Consider the following 19,155-nt stretch of genomic DNA (forward strand, 5'->3'; position numbering starts at 1 on the left):
CTGTCTTTTATTCTGCGACCCCAAAGGATGACAGTATCCTGCTCACTGGAAACTGTGCTGAGACTTGCTGCAGGACTGAGCATGACCTTGCTCCAGAAAACTCTAACCATCAGCTGCGCCTTCCATTGATCTAAACTCTTGGCATGTCTTGTCTGCAGTGAGTCTGTATTTCTTTTGATATTACTCAGCCACCATGGTCTGATTTTCTGTATGTGCTTGGTAGTGCTCCTTCACTTCACAATTCAGTGAAGAAATGAAGTAATTACTAGACAAAACTCTTTAAACAGTCAGATGTTGGGCTCATGGCCAATAAGCAATACGAGCTTGTAAAAGATAAATCCATGCCAAGTATGGGTAACCATATTATATGTCCGAAAGGCCAAACTAATGGAGGAGCCTTGGTCCAGGCTTTCATTCCTTTTGCAGGTGAGCTTGCGGAAATCAAAACTTATGGTATTCATGAGTGGAGGACCTGGCCCAAGTGAATTACAAGAGAGTAAGTTCAACACTCATGAAATGAGAATTAGGCTCAGTATACCAAAGGTCTGGGGATTAATTGTAAAGCATCGTTTTCCAAGACTCACAAAATATGATCCAGTAAATTAATTCAAAACTGAATATCAAGAAAACGTTCTTCACCAGAGAGTGCTCAGGCCCTGGAATAAGCTCCCCAGAGCAGTGGACACAGCCCCAAGATGCCTGAGTTCAAGAAGAGTTTGGACACTGCTCTCAGACATATGCTCTGATTTTTGGGTGCTCCTGTGTGGAGCCAGGAGTTGGACTCGATGATCCTTACAGGTCCCTTCCAACTCAGGATATTCTGTGATTCTGTGATTCTATTAAATCTTGTGTGGATATATCATATGGATATAGACATTGTGACAATGCAAGGAACCATCCTGGAATAAGCTGCACGGATAATCACTTCGGACAGCGTTGTCACTGAATTGAAAGAGGGTCAAATAGAAAGCTTGATCTTGTAGAACGAGGAGCAGACTGCCTGAGGAGACCCATTGTGCCACCAGCATGGATTACTCAAACAAGAATGAGAGCTGCAACATCACTTCCTAGATCGTTGGTACTGAATAGGTGGGAAAAACCCACCCGTTTCTTCCCATCACAGGAATGAATATATCCATTGGCAGATGTTAACCAAGGACATTTAAAATAACTGGTACATTCTACAGATGGGAGGGAAAACTGAAAAATGTGCCTATGGGATATGCTTTCTACTTAGGAGTTGCTCTCTGGTTCCACTCACACTCTACCTGAAGACATTGTGCAAAACTGGAGAAAGAAAAGATGAAGGGGACTGAGGGATGGTTCGGTTAGGGAGGGAAGGAGAAACATAATTCCTGAGCTGTAAAGCTTCCTGTGAGGTATGAACACTGTAAGGATAAGGGAAAAAGAAAAAAAAAAAAAAAACACACTGCTTGTTGTGGAGGGTTACAGAAGTGAAAACAGACACAGAGGTAATGCAAGAAAGGCATTTCTAGTTAGTACTGGTATAGCAGTCAATTGAATGCGTGTCAATTCCCTTTCTTCCTCTCTGTGCTCAATATATATATTTAGATGTGAGCAGAGACATTGTTAATCTCAGATCCCAAATGCCACTTTGATAACTGCCAAGATTTTGGAGAGGGCTGCTGTAGCAGCAATAATACAATGTTATGTTTTCTATCCTGATGGACGATTGTATGTGAAGTGCTCCTGTCTCCAATATGTGCAATATTTCAAACTTTCCTGCCAAAAATAAAAATGGAAAAAATCAAGAAAGCCTTGAGGCAACAATAACTTATTTGACATCAAGTTACATGGGTTTTACATGTTTATTTCCTCAAATATTCAATTAAAAGCTTACTTACTGTGGCAGATGTCATATCACATGGTACATATGCTCCCTCTCCAATACAGAGCAGCTTTTTAGAAATGACTGCCAAAATGTTGTAAGAACTTTTATAATGGTTTCAGGATGAAGCATAAAATGTAATAAGTCACACATTTTTGTGCGTATTTTATTGATCATTTGGTACCAGCTTTTTGTCTGGGGGTCAAGTTTTTTGATAGTTTTTGGGGAGGAAGGAGGAATTGTTTCCATGCTAAATGGGAGAGAATGAAACTACTGGGTTTTGGAAAATGCATACATACAGACATTATGTTACAGAAAAAACAGCTGAGGTGACCTGAGTGATAAAGGTTTTGTTTGGTCTGCTCTTGTCCTTGTGTGTGAAGTGCAAAAACACATGTAACTACTATTAAGAAAGACTTCAGCTCTACCAAAAGCATTTTATCTTTCTGAAAATTCAACTGTTGGCCATTTGGTTAGCTGTTTTGTGGGTAAAAACAGGCTGTTTTCCAAAACTGCTGTCTGATTTCCATTCATAAATCAGGGTATGTGTTAACCAATCTTAGATCGCATATTAAGTAGACATAATGCATCTGTATTTATTCAAATCTGGTGTTATAACTGCATGTTATACTCCACGTTACAAATCAGTCACCTTGATCATCAAGAAAAAAGATATTTTCTGGTTGATAGGTGTCCAGCCTAGAGATGTTACATGTTTTGCCACAGAATTTAAAATCAAGTCCAGTTCAAGATGTTGGACTACCTAATAAAGGACTAGTCAGTTATGATGATCTCCATGCCTTTCTTTTTATTGGCTCTAAAAAACAAATGGTAGAAAGCTCCAAAGCATCATGAGAAAAGAGCTGTGAAAATCAAGACTGAAAGTAATTCATATTTGTTTGCACCTACTGAAGTCCTGTATGACCCCAAGTTCTAGGGTCCCTAGAACTGCCTTGTTCAGCAAAGGATTATCAGGCCTAGGAAACAAGGTGAGTTTTTAAGACATGACCATAACACATGCCAGTTGACATGTTACACACAGGATAGGAGTGAGGGAGTAATATGGATCTATCTTTGCTAGCATCAGTGCTTACTCCAGTCTCTATAAACAAAACATGTCAGCACTGAATCAATATACTTGAAATGACAGAGCTTTATGGATTTTGAGGAGCTTTTAGGACAAAAACAACTCTGAAGTATGTTCACTGCAGAGTAAATCCTGATTGTCACTTGAACACAGCACTCAGTTCCCTGTGGTTGCACACAGAGCCTTAACCCTAACTTCACAGGGCTTTCAACAAGTAGCATTCAAATTTAATCTTTTGTTTCACTTTAGCATGAGACCATGGTCCACTTTCTTTACCTTAAGAAGACAGGCTAATCAAAATCCATAGCTGTAAGGCTTCCAAAGCATTCTTCTTTTCTCTTCTGGAAATGATTCAGAGCTAAAAGCAAGCTCAAATTTTATTGTTTAAAATTAAGAAAAAAGGCCAGACTATGGTGATGAGGTGCAGAGTATGGTCAGAAAAGTGTACTGACCACCAACCTCTTTGTAAATGGCCAATGCCTTCTAGTGCATAGGGCAGAGGAACAGCACACGAGCATGCTGCACTTTCAAACTGGTTAAAATTAGACTAAACACTTAATATGGTCAAGTGCCAGCATTTTTACTGACACTTTTTTTGGAGAGGACATTCCCAGGATTCCATGACTTGATACATATTTGCCATGCATGGACTCCAGGCCATAGGCAGGTGTAGCAATGGAAATCACCTTATAAAAGAAGGATATGTTTTGTAAAACATGCAAGGTATATTTATGAAACTTTTAGAGATGTGGTTATACTAGGATCTGAAAAGGGTGACCAAAAGCTGCAAAATGGTGGTTCAGAACAGAACAGAAATCCCCCAGAGAATCACAGAGTCATTTTGGTTGGAAAAGACCTTCCAGATCATCAAGTCCAACCACCTATCTGACCTACAGAGTCCCATCACTAAACCACGTCCCTTAGTGCCTTGTCCATGTCCCTTAAATACCTCCAGAGTTTACGACTTGATTCATCTGGATCAGCTGGTAAAACTCCATTTGGGGCCATAATTTGATGACTAAGGACTCTCACAAGTACATTACTGATGTTCATTTTGTAAAACTCAACCTGTAACATCATGTTACTTATTCCATATCTGACACAGCAATGAAACAAACTGAATAAAGCACTTAAAGCTGAATACTTCTTTGAGCATAAGGAATCAGATTGGAATTAAAGCACAAGCACCACCTTTTGCATATACACCAATCCTAGGATTACTGATTTTTTTTGACTTTTTTTTTTTTTTTTTAATGCATTCCAAGCTCACAAATCCTATTTCTTGGACACAATAGGTCTATTGTCATTTTGATAGAGAAACATACAAAAGAGACATGGGAAGCCTTTTCCATCTGCTCACATTTCCCGTTATTGGACTGTTCCCTTCAGCAAGTTTTGAAATAACTTTTTTTAGTTTGGTTTCATATGAATCCAGCATTTCTAGTGCATTACTGATTTTTACAAGATCATCTAAGGTACTTCAGAGTTTTGAATTTCTTCCACAATACAGTGTTTTTTAAACGTTCTTCTCCGCCTATGACTTGCTACTGGTCAAAAGCTGTTTCATACTGACGAGTGCCTTAATTTAAAAGCTGATAAGATCATTGCCAGCAACATCACAAGAAATTACACTGACAACAGTAATATTAGCACAGTACCCTTGGGAATTGCTCTTCTGAACTACCCATACCCCTGAACTTCTGGCCTGGGATTCAAAACTTGCATTTCTGACAGATCTTGTGAGGGATAAGAAGGCTACACATAATATAACCCAGGAAAGTAAGGCTTTTGAAAGGGTTCTGATCCACAGATGCAGTTAGCAGAATTACTGAGATATCCAACTTGTAGAGCAGATGTGGGAAGAAAAGCAAGTGATGAAAGTGACTTTTTTTTTGCGTAAGACAAAAACAAAGCCCTTCTGAAATATTTACTCTGACAACAAAACTTGCATAAAAATAAATTAGGGTCACTATTGGCAGCAAAAGCATAGATGAAATACCAACACAGGAACACAGGCATACACTAAACAGCATGTTTCCATTTCCATGCTCGGCTTGTTCAGGAACCAACAGCAGCATCAGTAGCAGTAGTAATCACCCCTTCTAACAGAGAACACATGCCTACACCTTAATTTCCTTTACCAGGAATGGCTATTTCAGGCTCTGTCCAAAAACAAACACTGGTGAAGGAGAGTAGGCATCTTGGCCTTAACGTCTTCAGTCTCGGGGGAACGCCACTGTTCATATCTAATCAAACCACTCAGCCTAATCAGAGCGCTAACATTCCAGTCTCACATGGGAAAATTCCCACTCATTCACAACTACAGAATGAATTTAATGAACCTGGAAGCTACATAAGTAAATAAATAAATAAAACAGATTTGAAACATTAGCTGGGTTCCTTCAGATGCCATAAACCTGGATGCTGAGACTTAGAAACATAGAATCATAGAATCACCAAGATTGGAAAAGACCTACGAGGTCATCCAGTCCAATTGTCCACCTCTCACCAATAGTTCTCACTAACCCATGTCCCTCAGCATAACGTCTAAACGTTCCTTGCACACCTCCAGGGTAGGTGACTCTACCACCTCCCAGGGCAGCCATTCCAGTGCCTGACCACTCTTTCAGAGAAGCAGTATTTACTAACATCCAGCCTGAATTTCCCTGGCGCAGCTTGAAGCCATTCCCTCTAGTTCTATCATCAGTTACACAGCTACACCAGAGAGAAGAGGCCGACCCCCAGCTCACTACAACCTCCCTTCAGGTAGTATAGAGAGCAGTAAGGTCTCCCCTGAGCCTCCTCTTCTCCAGAATGAAAAATCCCAGCTTTCTCAGCCGCTCCTCACAAGACTTGTGTTACAGACCCCTCATAGTTTCATTGCCCTCTCTGAACACACTCCACAACCTCGATGTCTTTCTTGCAGTGAATGGTCCAAAAATGAACACTGTACTCAAGGTGCAGCCTCACCAGGGCTGATATCATAAGCATTTATGGAAGCAAAAAGATAGCTTCCTTCTTACGTCCCTGCCCACATAGAAAGATGGGAACTAGACAAAAAGTTAGAAATTGCTAAAAATATATTTTGGAGGTTGTGACTAGTCCTTTGAGATACTGCATGTACTAGCCTTTGAGCTGAAGCAGCAAGTAGCATGCAGGCTACATTTGTGCAAATCCTTATCCAGTATCCAGAAAGAAGCAAATTCAGATCCACATCAAAACACCTGTATGTGTTCCAGGTGACCAAGATACCACTATAGTCACTAGAAATTTAAAGGCTGTTTAAACTCACCTAAAACTTGATCACTGCCTTTGGTCAGCTGAATTTTGAAGTTTTATTCTGGAAGCTGAATCTACTCCTATGTCTCTCTGTGACAAACAACAGAAACTGAGCAGCAATAAGTGATTCTAGCAATAATCAGACTTCCTAATGATTCTACCCAGAACTCAGGGTAGAGTCATGGGAAGGCTGAACGTGTGCTCTTACGCTGCTGAAACAGGTGGAAAAACTACTTTTCCTTGATTTGACAGGTCATGTTACAAATATACTTTTTGATCTGGTATATAGCATCGTAAAATGCCCAAGTATATTGTAGCAGATTCTTAGAAAGGAAAAGTAACTTTCACATGCTTTTGTGCATTGTGATTGATCATTAAAACTGTGATTTGTTTTACATGTGGGGCACTGGTCTTTTTCCACTTGTTTTGCTAATAGATTTTATTAATAACTGTTTTTTGAGATTAATGTGTCTGACACCAAAAGCAAAGTCTTTAGGAACTGCAATAGTTAAATGAATCCAAAGCTTTTAACTCAACTTGAACATATTATGTTGAATAAATTAAGTCATACTATCTGATACTGACTTGGTGGTTCAGAGTAGGTATTCAGACTAGGAAAAACTTCTTTACCAAAAGGGTGATCAAACACTGGAAGAAACCACCTGGAAGGGTGGTTGGTGCCCCATGCCTGTCACTGCTCAAGAGGTATTTGGTCAATGCCCTCATTAATGTGCCTTATTCTGAAATAATATAGTCTAGTCTAGTCTAGTCTTGTCTATTCTGGTCAAGCCAGGTCATTTAGGAGATAGCAACACTGGATCTGTTATATTGACAAGCAGTTATATACAACCAAAGAGAAAGCAATTTTTTCCTGAAGGTGCTATCTTTTGGAAAACTTTGCTTGTCTGATCAATAATTAAAGAGGGTGTACTCTGACTGTCAAAAAAGATTAAGAGGGCCTTGTGAATCTTGTGAAGTATTTTAAACACAAGTGCAGTCACAAGAAATTACTTGGCCTGTTCATCTCCTAAAGTCAAATGTTCATTTATTAGAGTCAATACTGAAATATGTGCACTTCCAGGGGTTGATTCTTCTCAGTTGTTAGACTGTGCTGCAGATCAGATAAATTGTTTCTTGCTTCTCTGCATTAATTAACAGGAAGCTGAGATCACAAATACAGATTGAATTCTTGTTTGAGATGGTCACAGTTGATTGAAATTTTCTCTTCCTCTCTCCTTATTTGGAAACTAAGCGATCTTAAAAACAGAACTTCACAGTTATGTACTGGAGGTAAACCACAAACATGATCCAAGGGATGGTAGACCTCTCCTACAGGACAGACTGAGAGAGTTGGGGCTGTTCAGCCTGGAGATGAGAAAGTTGCAAGGTGACTTGAGAGTGGCCTTTAAAGTATCCAAAGAGGACAGGAAAGAAGGGGACTCTTTAGCAGGGTCTTTGGTGACAGAACGAGGGGAAATGGCTTCAAGCTCAAAGATATATTTAGGTTGGATATAAGGAAAAAATCTTCTAAGGTGAGGGTGGTGAAGCACTGGCACAGGTCGCCCAGTGATGTGGTTGACTGGAGACTTTCAAGATGAGCCTGGATAAGGCCCTGGGCAACCTGATCTAGCTGTGGTGTCCCTGTTCATTGCAGGGCAGTTGGATTAGATGGCCATCAGAGGTATCTTCCAACTCTAAGGATTCTATGATTTTATGATTCTATGACTCTATATACACAAACATGTGAGACTATGTTGTCCTATCACTGATGCAGGGTTACAATAACATTATCACAAGGTAAGTAAAAGACTGTGCTTTCTTTTTATGCCTAAGAGATTGGTTGAGAGTGATGAAACTAGTCCCCACTAGACCCCTTGCACACAGCATCCAATTGTCACATGCCTGAGTTCCTACTATGCAATGGAGGTGTCAGTAGACTTTGAGAATGTTCAAAACAGACCTGGGCATGGGCCCTACTAATAGCACAGTAATGCATCTTTCCTTCTTCTGGCTTTTGAGCAACATAGGCTGGTTTAGAAAAATAAGCATCTGTTTTCATGCCAGATACTACCAATATTTTCGTTCATATGAATATGTTCAGAATAAGCATTGTTTTGAGTCAAAGACATTCTCCTTTTGGAAACATTTTATTGTGTAAAAATTGGAGCTAACATTATTACCACTGCGCTCTCCGGATAAAATTGTTTTCATGAATGTAAAGACTTGCATAAATAAATAGATACATAGATAAATAAATAAATAAATAGAAGTAAAGAAAAGCCCTGAGCCATATCATGAGATTTTTACTTCATTAAAATCAATGACAACAAATTTATTGGCCTCAGTGGGACTGGGATTCCACTGCAAATGAATTTGTGCATGCAGCTGATAAATCAACTGTGAGCATCTCTCGTGTAATATCTGAACATGAGAGAGAGATGGACTTCTACAAGCTAATTGGTACATGTCTTCACTAAATTCAATATCTTCTTCCCTTTTGTTCTCCTTTAAAAATATTTTCCTCTTGGAGCAATGTATCACAGAAGAAAATTATTCTGCTGCTCTTCTTCACAACATTACATGTACTGAGTGGATGAACCACTCTGTAAGAAGTACAAGACAACAGGGAATATTTATCTGCAATGCAAAGCAGATAAAGCATTCAAGACAAAGTTGCCAAAAAAGGGAAGTATGCACATTGACTGAATAAGCTGAGCATCATGGTTTTCAAATCTATCTGTTCTGTAGATGTGTTTAGAAATTGTCTTTAATCCGCTTTATATTTACCCATATTTCTGCATATGTGTTTGGGAAAGTTTATAAACTGCCATTTTTGGATTCGTGAAATGTGGAAAAAAAAAAGTAAGTTAAAAATAAGCAGTATAGGTAATAACTGAACATGAAGATATACTGGGAAAACATGAAGCAAATAGTGCATATCGAAGGAGTTAAATTAACACATGGTAAATACTCATCATTATTCTGAGAAAATGAAAAGTGATTGGGACACTCACTCAAATTAATGAGAAAGAAAAAGGGATAGGGAAAGGGAAAGGGATAGGGAAAGGGGAAGGAAAAGGAAAAGGAAAAGGAAAAGGAAAAGGAAAAGGAAAAGGAAAAGGAAAAGGAAAAGGAAAAGGAAAAAAAGACTGACCTGGTGCGTCTCTAAGAAAAACAGGTGAAAGCCCATCCTTCCATCCTTCTTCCTGGAAGGAGATGCTCTAAGCTTCCTAGAAGCAGACACTCCAGAGGTGGCTAACAACACCATCTGTTGATTTTTGTGCAGTGTTTTAGAGATCAGTCCTCTCACTGAAGAGTGAGGTTAACAGATTCATCCAGGTTACTCATTCTCAACTGTTTCTAGTTTAACTAACATGCAAAATGCTATGTGTAAAAGCCATGGTTTGGAGGCATTGTTTCTACATTCCTTATTTTAAATTTTAGCTGCTGTATTTTTTTTCCTCTTAATCCCTATAATAATCCTGTTTTGAGGCATGCTTAATTATTTAACTTTGCCATTCTCTCAGGGAAATTACAGACTAAATTGCATGCTTGTTATTAATACAAAGCACCATTTTGTTAGCTAATTTAGAATTTCACACCCACATCAAACAAGCAGATGTCTATAATCTATTATTTGTGATCCTGCTTAACTGCACCAAGAGGACAGAAGCCACACTTGTGCTCTTCCACCCTGCTGTGCGGGCACCATCCAGCAGTCAGGTCCCCTCAGAACCCAGCCCCGTACAGGCAGATACATCATCACAGCCTTTCTCCCTTAATGCCACATTCAGTGGACGCAGCCGGCTCTTCTTTTCTTTTCCAAAGTTTCTTCACATTCTGTTACTACTGCATGATTGCCACTGGATACACACTGGCTCAGCATTTGCTTCTCAGCTTAACAACCAGGTTTGGACATCATTTAAAACCAGTTCTCAGGATTTCTTCCAGAAAAGGGGAAAAGACAAACTCTCCTCTAGGTTGGTTTTGCTTTTAATGCAGAAATAAGCAGCGTATATTTATTTCAAAAGGTGAAATGTCCCTTTTCTTCATTCTTGGCTCTCACATTCATTTTGTATTGCAACTACTTCTTTTTAAGCCCTGTGCAGTACAGTGTTGTTCCTACTGTAATGCTGTTTAATGTAGCAACACAAACCTGGCAAGTGACCTGAATTTCACACATCAGCAGCAACCACACAGGAGACACAGGGACCTGCAACAAGAATGTTTTGTTTCATTCTTGGTGTGCTGATTCCTGCCCATGATCCAACTGCTCCCCCATCTGACCTTTCATGCAATTTTCATTGCTTATTCTTTGGAGGTCGTCTTGATGCATGACATGCCTCCTGTTCCTCATGGACTAATGTATGTGCCACATTTGATCAGCTGTGTGAGAGAGTAAACTGAGTCATGTCAAATGAATGTTGTGATCTAAAGACGTATAGGGTGTCTTCAGGAGTGTCAAAAATACAGTGTATAAGTGAGACTCCGGCAAAGCCTTACTCTTCGTTGGCTATTTTGCTTGGACATTATAGAACTATGATGTTTGTCTTAATAGAACTTCTTTATTATATTTTTTCAAAGTAAACAAGACTCTCAGCACAACCATTTCAGCCATTTCAGTGGCTGAAATACTGGAACATATGACATGGGGCACTTAGAAGACATTTCTGGCTGGTACTTTGCTTGAAGGAACGCATATCTTGTGGCAAGGGGCTGTGAAGGGTTTACAGATTCTCCAGCCGGAGACAGCTAAATGTACTGGATGCTGAGCTACTGTTTTTTGACGTTGGGTGCTCGTATTCACTCTACCAACTGAATATTTGTTGCAATTAGTTCCTAAAATGTGTTTGCTGTTCCTCTCCTGTATTATGGACTCGGCTTTAGACGTGCCTCATCTCATTCAAACATGAGAAGAGAGGTTGAGATGAACTCGACAGAGATGACACAGATCCAAATGAGATTCCTGTCAGTTCTGCTGCCGGTCACATCTTAACCTTACATGAGAAAGAGGACTAACTGCCCATAGACAGAGATAGCATAACCCTAAAATGGTACCTCTAGCTGTGGGACATGCTTTCACAATGCATAAATGTCTCTACTGATAGACTCCTGAGTTAAAATCTGTAAACATACCTGCCATCAGTAGCAAAGCCTATCATTATTAATGCTAGCATTAGCAGTCATCAACATTAAAGTTAGAAGCTAGCAATGGAACATCACATCTGGATTTGTAACAGAAAAACATCAGGACTAAGGAAGTGAAATTACATTCTCAGGAGTGAATTACTCACTACGTGTATACAACCAACAGGAACAGAATTGTAGGGTGAGGAAAATGTGTTCAAACTTACCAACAAAAATAAATACATGAAAGTAAGATGTGAACATTAGCTACATTTCCTTGACAAAATCTCCACATGGGGGCCTGAAATCCAACTAGCGTGGAACATATTATAAGCGTTTTGACATATTATCACCAGCAAAGACATAGAAATGGAGCCCCTGAGGCAAGAGAGTTCAACACTGCTGAGCCATTTGGGCATTCTTCATAGGGCTGGAAAATTCCTCCCCTTCCCAGACATCCTATAAGGTTGTATAGAGGAAAGAAAAGAGGATGGAAGATGAGGGAAGAAAGAGAGGAAATGGAGGATGTTCTGCCTTGAAATCAATGAAGCTACTGCAGGGAATCACGCACACAAAAAGTTTGTGCTCATGATGAAAGCAAAGAAACTCATCTTGATTAGCTTATTGATATATGCTCTTGACAGAACTGTTCCCCTTCCTTTCTTTCCTATTTTCCCCTTGAACAGCCTCCTCACTCTTAGATTTGCGATTATCCCTTGTGCCAGACCCAATGTTCCCCCTCATACTCAGTCAATCTTTACAAGCCTGTTTCCTATTCTTGGGACCCCCTGACAAATCCTGACAAAACTACAATTCCCCTACAATCCCCAGTCCTCTGCGTAATCCATTTTTCCCTTTCCTCCAACAGTAGTGACAGCCTTTGCTGCCATGTCTCCCAGACTGTTCCAAACACATTTTGAGTTCTGCATACTGCACAGGGACTCTGGAGCTCCACTCCAGAAAGGCTTTTCCAACCCCCTGACAAATCCTGACAAAACTACAATTCCCCTACAATCCCCAGTCCTCTGCGTAATCCATTTTTCCCTTTCCTCCAACAGTAGTGACAGCCTTTGCTGCCATGTCTCCCAGACTGTTCCAAACACATTTTGAGTTCTGCATACTGCACAGGGACTCTGGAGCTCCACTCCAGAAAGGCTTTTCCAACTCTGCAGTGGGGCAGCATCTGCAAGGGGGCAGTGTCCTACGCAGGCAGGATGGCAACGGGGCCACACTCTGCTCACAGGAGATACTATTGCAATTGGGAGGTCCAAGCATGATTCATGGCTTCCCTATCAAGCTTCCTAAGTATGAGCAAGGAACAGCACTTCTCTTTCATGCATGTGGACATGTCACTATGCACGCATACAATCACACAAGAGTACTTGAGAGAGACTGTAGTGATGAATGTGAACTAGTCTTGAAGGCTGCAAAGAGTGGAGTAAAAGGGAAGAGTGTTAGAATTTTGAGTCTATTTTAATAGCAATAGAGGACTGCAAAGGAGATAAAGAGTTACTGTGCTGCTTACAGAAGATTCAGAATTTGGAAGGAAAAAAAAAAAAAGGAAATAGCTTTGAAATGCTGTCACAGGAGTGCCCACTTTGAAGTTGTGCTGAGAAACCCATTCTGGAGTGCTTATTCTCCTGGGACAATTCCACCCAGATGTGATAGCAAACACTGTGATGCTCAAGACCCAGTTACAAGACCTTGCCATGAGGGAGCACTACATGAGTGGGAATGAATGGAACCAAAGTACATTTCAATCAATGAAACTATGCTGATGTGCTTTGATTCAAACAAAGAAACTTGGGTCTCTACTGATGCCTCCAAGGATGGCCTTGGGGCAATGCTGTTCCAGGAGAACAGATGAGATGCACTTGACTTTCTATGGCATCTGTTACAAGAATGATGACTGAGGCTGAATGAAAACATGCCAGACTCTAAAGAAAGTTTAGGCATGGTCCATGTATATATGAAAATTTCTAGGCATATGTAAACTTTGTAGCTGAACAGAAACTGGACTTCATACATATATAGATGCACATATTTAAATACACATATATTATGGATTCTGAAACTTCTCTTTGTATAGTTAAGCTTAATGATGTCCAGAGGGAGCAGATTCTTGCAAACTGGATTTCCTGAATGAGGAAAATGATTAGTTCCCTTTTACACTGTAAGCCTGCAGTTTAAATGCAGATTTTTGTCAAGGGAATTTTGCCAGTCATGAAGTGTGGTGGCCTACAGACAACCTCTGAAGTCTCATGCCACCAGGCTACTTCAATTTTAATGCTTCATGAGAAAATGTTTCTATCTCATCTTACTTATGCAGCCATTCCTATCCTTGCCTTGTTTTATTGACAAGAGTCCACCATGAGACCAATTGGCTAAAGAAACTATTTCAGATGCTAACCACCAGGACTATCTTAGTTTTACACATCTAGTGGACATAAATGCTTGTCATCTTGTTTTATGAGAACTACAAAATTTATTAGATCAGACAGGTCGTTAAGTAATTTTTTTCTTTAAAAATGTCTTTGATTCAGTGAAGTCAAATTTATGCTCTGTTATAGCGTGCTAACAGCTATTTTTTTGGCTAGGAAAGTCAGCAATAAATCTGCATTTAATAAACTGACAATAGATCTCAATGTGAAAGAGATTCAAGGCACTCATTTTTCCAGTTACTTAAAAGCAGTGAATCCTTGCAGAATTGCAAAACTACTTCAAAACTAAAAACATATTATTTCTAGAAACATCTCATTTATTACAGCATATAATTTTGCTTAGTGTGGGGGTTATTTTAAAAGCTGCTTAGTAACTGCCTGGCTCAGCAGTGGCAGCATGCTTTCTTCACCTGCCAAAGAGGAAACAGAATTTGGGACTGCTCTTCTGTGAACACTGTTCATGAATAAGTACACGAATGCGTGCACTCCCTTCTCCTCCTGCAACCCCCATTCTCTGCTGATGTGCACACATGCAAAGAAGAAAGCCTTGGAGTATGGTAGAACAGGTTGTCTAGAGAAGCTGTGGAATCCCCATCCTTCAACACTGTCAAAACTCAGCTGGAAAAGGCCCTGAGCTGTCTCATCTTTCTCTGAGGCCTGCCCTGTTTCGAGCAAGTAGTTAGAGTTGGTTCCAGGATGTACTTCTTAATTGTAATTCCAAGGACACAAAGAGGACAAACAAGTTCTTCTGCACGTTACAAGGCTGGGTGCTAAAACACAGTGACTGTGCATAAAAGTTGACTGGGCAGGTCTCTCTCCACATGCTCAAGCAAAATGCAGAAGCAGCAAAGACACCAAGCACAACTTCACAAGGGGAATGTTCACACACAGGTTCCAGGTTCCCAACCCACTGGGAAGTTCTTAAAAGACTTGAATGAGGTATCAGGTGATGGATAGGCATTCTTACTATGGCAACCATTCCCTGATGAGGTGTTGTAATAGCCTTGTTCTAATTTCTGAAATTCCCTCTAACCATATGCTTATTGATAGCATTTGGACTCAGTGTCTCACAGCTTATTCTTAAGATCTTTTGGCCATAGATAAATTAAATAACTCAGGTGCATCAAAGGACTGTATGTAGCACCAAAAAGTACTGGTTGGTAAAATGCCTTTGTAAGCTTCTTTATAACTCAAATAAATTTATATTAACATATTCCACTTTCAATGACCTTTGATACTCTAGTAGGATTCTGGAAGACAGATTCAGAACAAGATGAAGATCAGATTCAACAAGATTACCCTGCTGGATAACTATTTACTGCTTGGAGCAATTATGAAGCTTATCACTTCTATCACCATCTTCCACAGTGTCACAACAAGGTCTTTTATACAGTTTGGTTTCCAATTATTTTCTGGATTTTTTTTATTGAGACTATATGAGGGTGCTTTGCTGCTTTCATACAATTCTATCAACTCATTGATCTCACAAGTCAATGCCTTTTTTTTTTTTTTTTTTTTTTTTTTTTTTTTTTTTTTTGCTAAAATGCTTTCATGTTATTCTGCCTCTTCATAGTTCAGCTTTTCCAGTTGATTTCCCAGTGTTTCTTCTGTTTTTCAGTCAGCTTCAAATGCTTCTTGGTCTTCTTGGCCTGGTTGGTTGGGGCCCTGGGCAACCTGATCTTATGCCTGACTTAGTGGTTGCCAACCACAACCTATGGCAGGGGGGTTGGAACTGGATGATCTTTGAGGTCCCTTCTAACACAATCCTTTTATGATTCTATGATTTTCCAATGTGTCTGACCTAGATTAGACTCCAATGTGACAAGAAGAGGTCAAGGAGGAAGAAGTACTGAAATCACAAGGAAATTGTCTGTTATCTGTGATGCAGAAGATGAGGTTCACATTGCCATGAATGGCACTCCCTCTCAGCCCTTCTGGAGACAGTCATAAGGGTAGGAATATCACCTTTCAATATCTGAGTGGTATGCTCGAATTTTCTTTTCACATCTCTCCAGTTTCAAGAAGAACCCAAGTGAATCACGCTGTCTGGCTATAAAAAGGGAAACTAAAAGAAATGTCAGATGTCACTGTGGCTTTTTCATGTTATCATTCAGTTGTTCAGACAGGAAGTAGGCCTGCATCCTACTCACTGGGGCAGACAGAGGAGACAGCTGCCTCCAGAGTCTCTTTACCGGGAGGGACTGCCCCTTTCGGAGCAGGGTTGTTTCCTTTTCTTTTAAACACAGTTTTGTTTCAGACCTCTGTTCTGCAAACCTAACTTACCCTCCAGATTTTTCAGAAGATTCCACACGTAAAAGGCAATGTTTCAAGGTGTTCTGTCTGCTGAAATTTGGTCTCATTTTCATTTCAATCCAGATCTTAAGCCATACTCACCTACTCCCAGACCACAGGGAATGGTGGAGATGAAAAATATTTCATTTTATATTTGGAAGCCTGATTCTCATCTCAACACAATAATTAGTAAGAGAACCACTGAAATCCACGGTAAATGAGCTTAAATAAAAAAGCTCAGAATACATTAATGCTTAAAGTGAAGGAATAAAACAGCCTGTCAAGATAGGCTCAGATTTCTTCTTAGGCTTGGTCACTGAAAACATTTCACACTCACACTGTCCTGCCACTCAGAATAAATGGCAGTTGCAGATCCCCCATGAATATTTGTTGCCCCAACTAAACTATGAGAATGTATTTTACACATCTCAAAGGATCCACTGGCCGTTCTGCAGTCAAATTCTTGCATCCTATTCACAAATGCACTCCTAGTTTGTAAGGTTCAAAACAACAATGCAGTACAAAAGCTGAAGAACCTGGCAACTTTAATGGATATGTCATAGTCTCTGTGTTAAAGAGAGTTGCAAAGAGGTAAAGCAGGCTATTCAAATAGCTGCAGAATCACTTCTCACATGCATGATTGACAGCTAGAAAACGATCAGGTATCCTCAAGGAGGCACTCATTTCTTCTCTTCAGGAAGACTGAGTTGCTGCCTACTCCAAATCATCCTCTTTCTACAGACTGTGGTATTAAAACTTAGAGACCAGTCAGTGGTTAGACCAACAGTATCTTCAGTGGATACCCTCTTTGGTTTTGGCCTTCCTTTAATGCTGAGATTGGATTTTCACAGGCATAAATAAATTCCTACAGATTTGAAAGTAGTGCCTAGTGAGCCTGTACTGGTTCTTGCCATTTAATGATAGGAATCTGAGCTTGGAGTCTTAACATGTAAAGGATGCTTATGACTAGCTCACGTTGTCTCTCGTTGGCTAACAACATATAGAGAGGACATGGGTCACTTAGGGCTATCACAGACGATGGCCTCCAACATGAGGCATCCCTCAGATATCCACCCTGTTGTCCATGTGCTGAGCTTTGTTAGTGAGCCCAGCCAAAGCTCAGACTTAGAGAATTACCAGCTTTCTGAAAGAACAGCATTATAACAGTGCAGACAAAGCACTCCTATGTGCTTTGTGCTGTGCAAACTGAGAGACCAAGTGGTAAATGTGTCAGTTTAGGAGTGTTTTGGATTCAAGAAGCAATGGAATGTCCTTTATATCTTTCGTAATAAGAGTCTGTTTGGATTAAAACGATCTCCATGTAAGCAAAAAAAAATTACCAGTCTTCCCATTTTAAAACTGCCAGAGCTTCTTATACAGGCCTCTATTCAAACAGTGTAAGGGAAGAGGAATAGGGGACTTTTTTGTTTAATTCAAATGACGTGGTGCGTATTTCTAACTTAAAAAGCAAGACAGAAAATGAACTCTGTCTGAGGCAAAAGATTTAGAAGAAAAAGGAAAGTATGAATGTAGGCTGTGGTCTGAACACAAAGGCAAGGCAAATGAACACTTTTAGTCATTGACAGAACATGCATTTTTATGAGTGTTAACAGAAATTTGGTGTGATGATTCCTATAATGACATCTCAGCCAATACAGCTGGTCTACAGGCAGAAAGGAAGGAAGCTGGATTCACAGTGGCATCTATGCAAAGTACTCTAAACATAATTAAAAAACAATTTCATGCGTTCTGGGAAGATCTGAGATTGACAGCCCAGTACAGTTGCGAACCATGGTTGAAAACAAGGAAATTCCAACAGAAGAAATGCAAATTTGTACGTCATCTAAATATAACTGTGGAGACAGCTATCCTACCAAAACCAGGAGCCAGGAAAGCACTAAGAATTGGTCAGTCTAGACCAGGACTGTTTCTTCAAAACCTGGCAAAGCACAGTTGGAGAAGAAATGGCAAAAAGGTGAAGGTCACTAAGCACATTTTTGCCAGAAGGAGGATGCATGGAAAACATACATTTAAGATAAAATGATTAAATACAGTTTATTATCTAAGGCTTAATTCTCAATTACCACTGCTACAAAATCTCAACTACCACTTTCCTTCTATGCAACTTCCATTCTTCTCCCAGCAGAAATATCACCCTCTGGCTACAGGAGAAAGTACCAGAATAACTTTCACAGCACTTCCCTCTCCCTCCAAATCGAACCGATTCAGCTTTCCAATTTTTCTGTTATACTCCAAAAGGTCTCTCCACGTACTCACCGCACTAAGTGTAAAGGAATCTGGTCACCTCTTCCTTCCCCTTCTGGACAAGATGTGACACTAACCTGTTTATTTTACTTTTTAATTTTATTTATCATTTTTCAACTTTTTTGCTCTGCTTACAGTCTTGTCTGCTGCTCTCTCCACCTCTCACTTCACTCAGTAACCCAAATCCAGACCCTATGCTTGCCTCTTGTTACACACCTGATGACACTTGACCCAATCTGGCTGCCCTTCCATCTCCACGCTCCTCTAGGCTCCCTTCACAGCCTTCCCCTGCTATAACTTCTCATGGCAGCACTCCCATCTTAAAGGCTTCTGTCCTCAGGTTTTCCCTCTTGCCTCTAGCAGTACATGGCAGGACTGCCCTGCTTCTGCCCTACTGCAGACACCAAGCTATTTTCTCCCTCACATCCCAGCCCGGACAGAGACATGCATTTTTTTCTGCTGTTACTGCTTCTGAAGGCATGTTTTCATAAAGATGCTTTTTTTTTTTTTTTTCTCTCACATGGCCTTCCCTTTCTCTTCTTCTTCTTCTCTCCTGCACTTTTGAATAATCTTGCATTCAAACCCTTTCTCTGCTCCCAAATTGCTCTCAGCCATAATTCAGCTTGTGTTTCCTGAGAAACTGTGGGTAGTCTCTCATTCTTTTTCCAACCTGAGCCAGCCTTGGAATGGATGCAGATCACAGAATCACAGCATGGCTGAGGCTGGCAGAGACATCTGGGTCCATCCACTCCACCCAGAGCAGGGTGCCCAGGCCCATGGCCAGGTGGCTTCTGGAGATCTTCGAGGAGGAGACT

At 40.2% G+C, this 19,155-nt stretch overlaps 1 long non-coding RNA gene across 2 annotated transcripts in view; it reads right to left on the minus strand.

Annotated features, from left to right (window-relative positions):
• The window catches only part of LOC128091171 (uncharacterized), a 60,316-nt gene extending 41,462 nt beyond the window's left edge, over nucleotides 1-18,854 (minus strand). Inside the window, exons 1-4 of one of the 2 annotated variants that reach the window (XR_008211278.1) lie at nucleotides 18,353-18,854; nucleotides 10,372-10,428; nucleotides 9,370-9,483; nucleotides 8,377-8,852 (exon numbers count right to left, since the gene is read on the minus strand). This is a non-coding gene — a long non-coding RNA (uncharacterized LOC128091171). Of the gene's footprint in view, nucleotides 1-8,376; nucleotides 8,853-9,369; nucleotides 9,484-10,371; nucleotides 10,429-18,352 lie in introns of those variants that run through there. The other variant, XR_008211277.1, reaches the window with a different exon arrangement.
• Between the last annotated feature and the right edge of the window lie 301 nt (nucleotides 18,855-19,155).

The sequence above is a fragment of the Tympanuchus pallidicinctus genome, unplaced genomic scaffold, assembly GCF_026119805.1.
Source record: "Tympanuchus pallidicinctus isolate F22 unplaced genomic scaffold, pur_lepc_1.0 scaffold5, whole genome shotgun sequence".
In the NCBI taxonomy this organism is placed as follows: domain Eukaryota; kingdom Metazoa; phylum Chordata; class Aves; order Galliformes; family Phasianidae; genus Tympanuchus; species Tympanuchus pallidicinctus.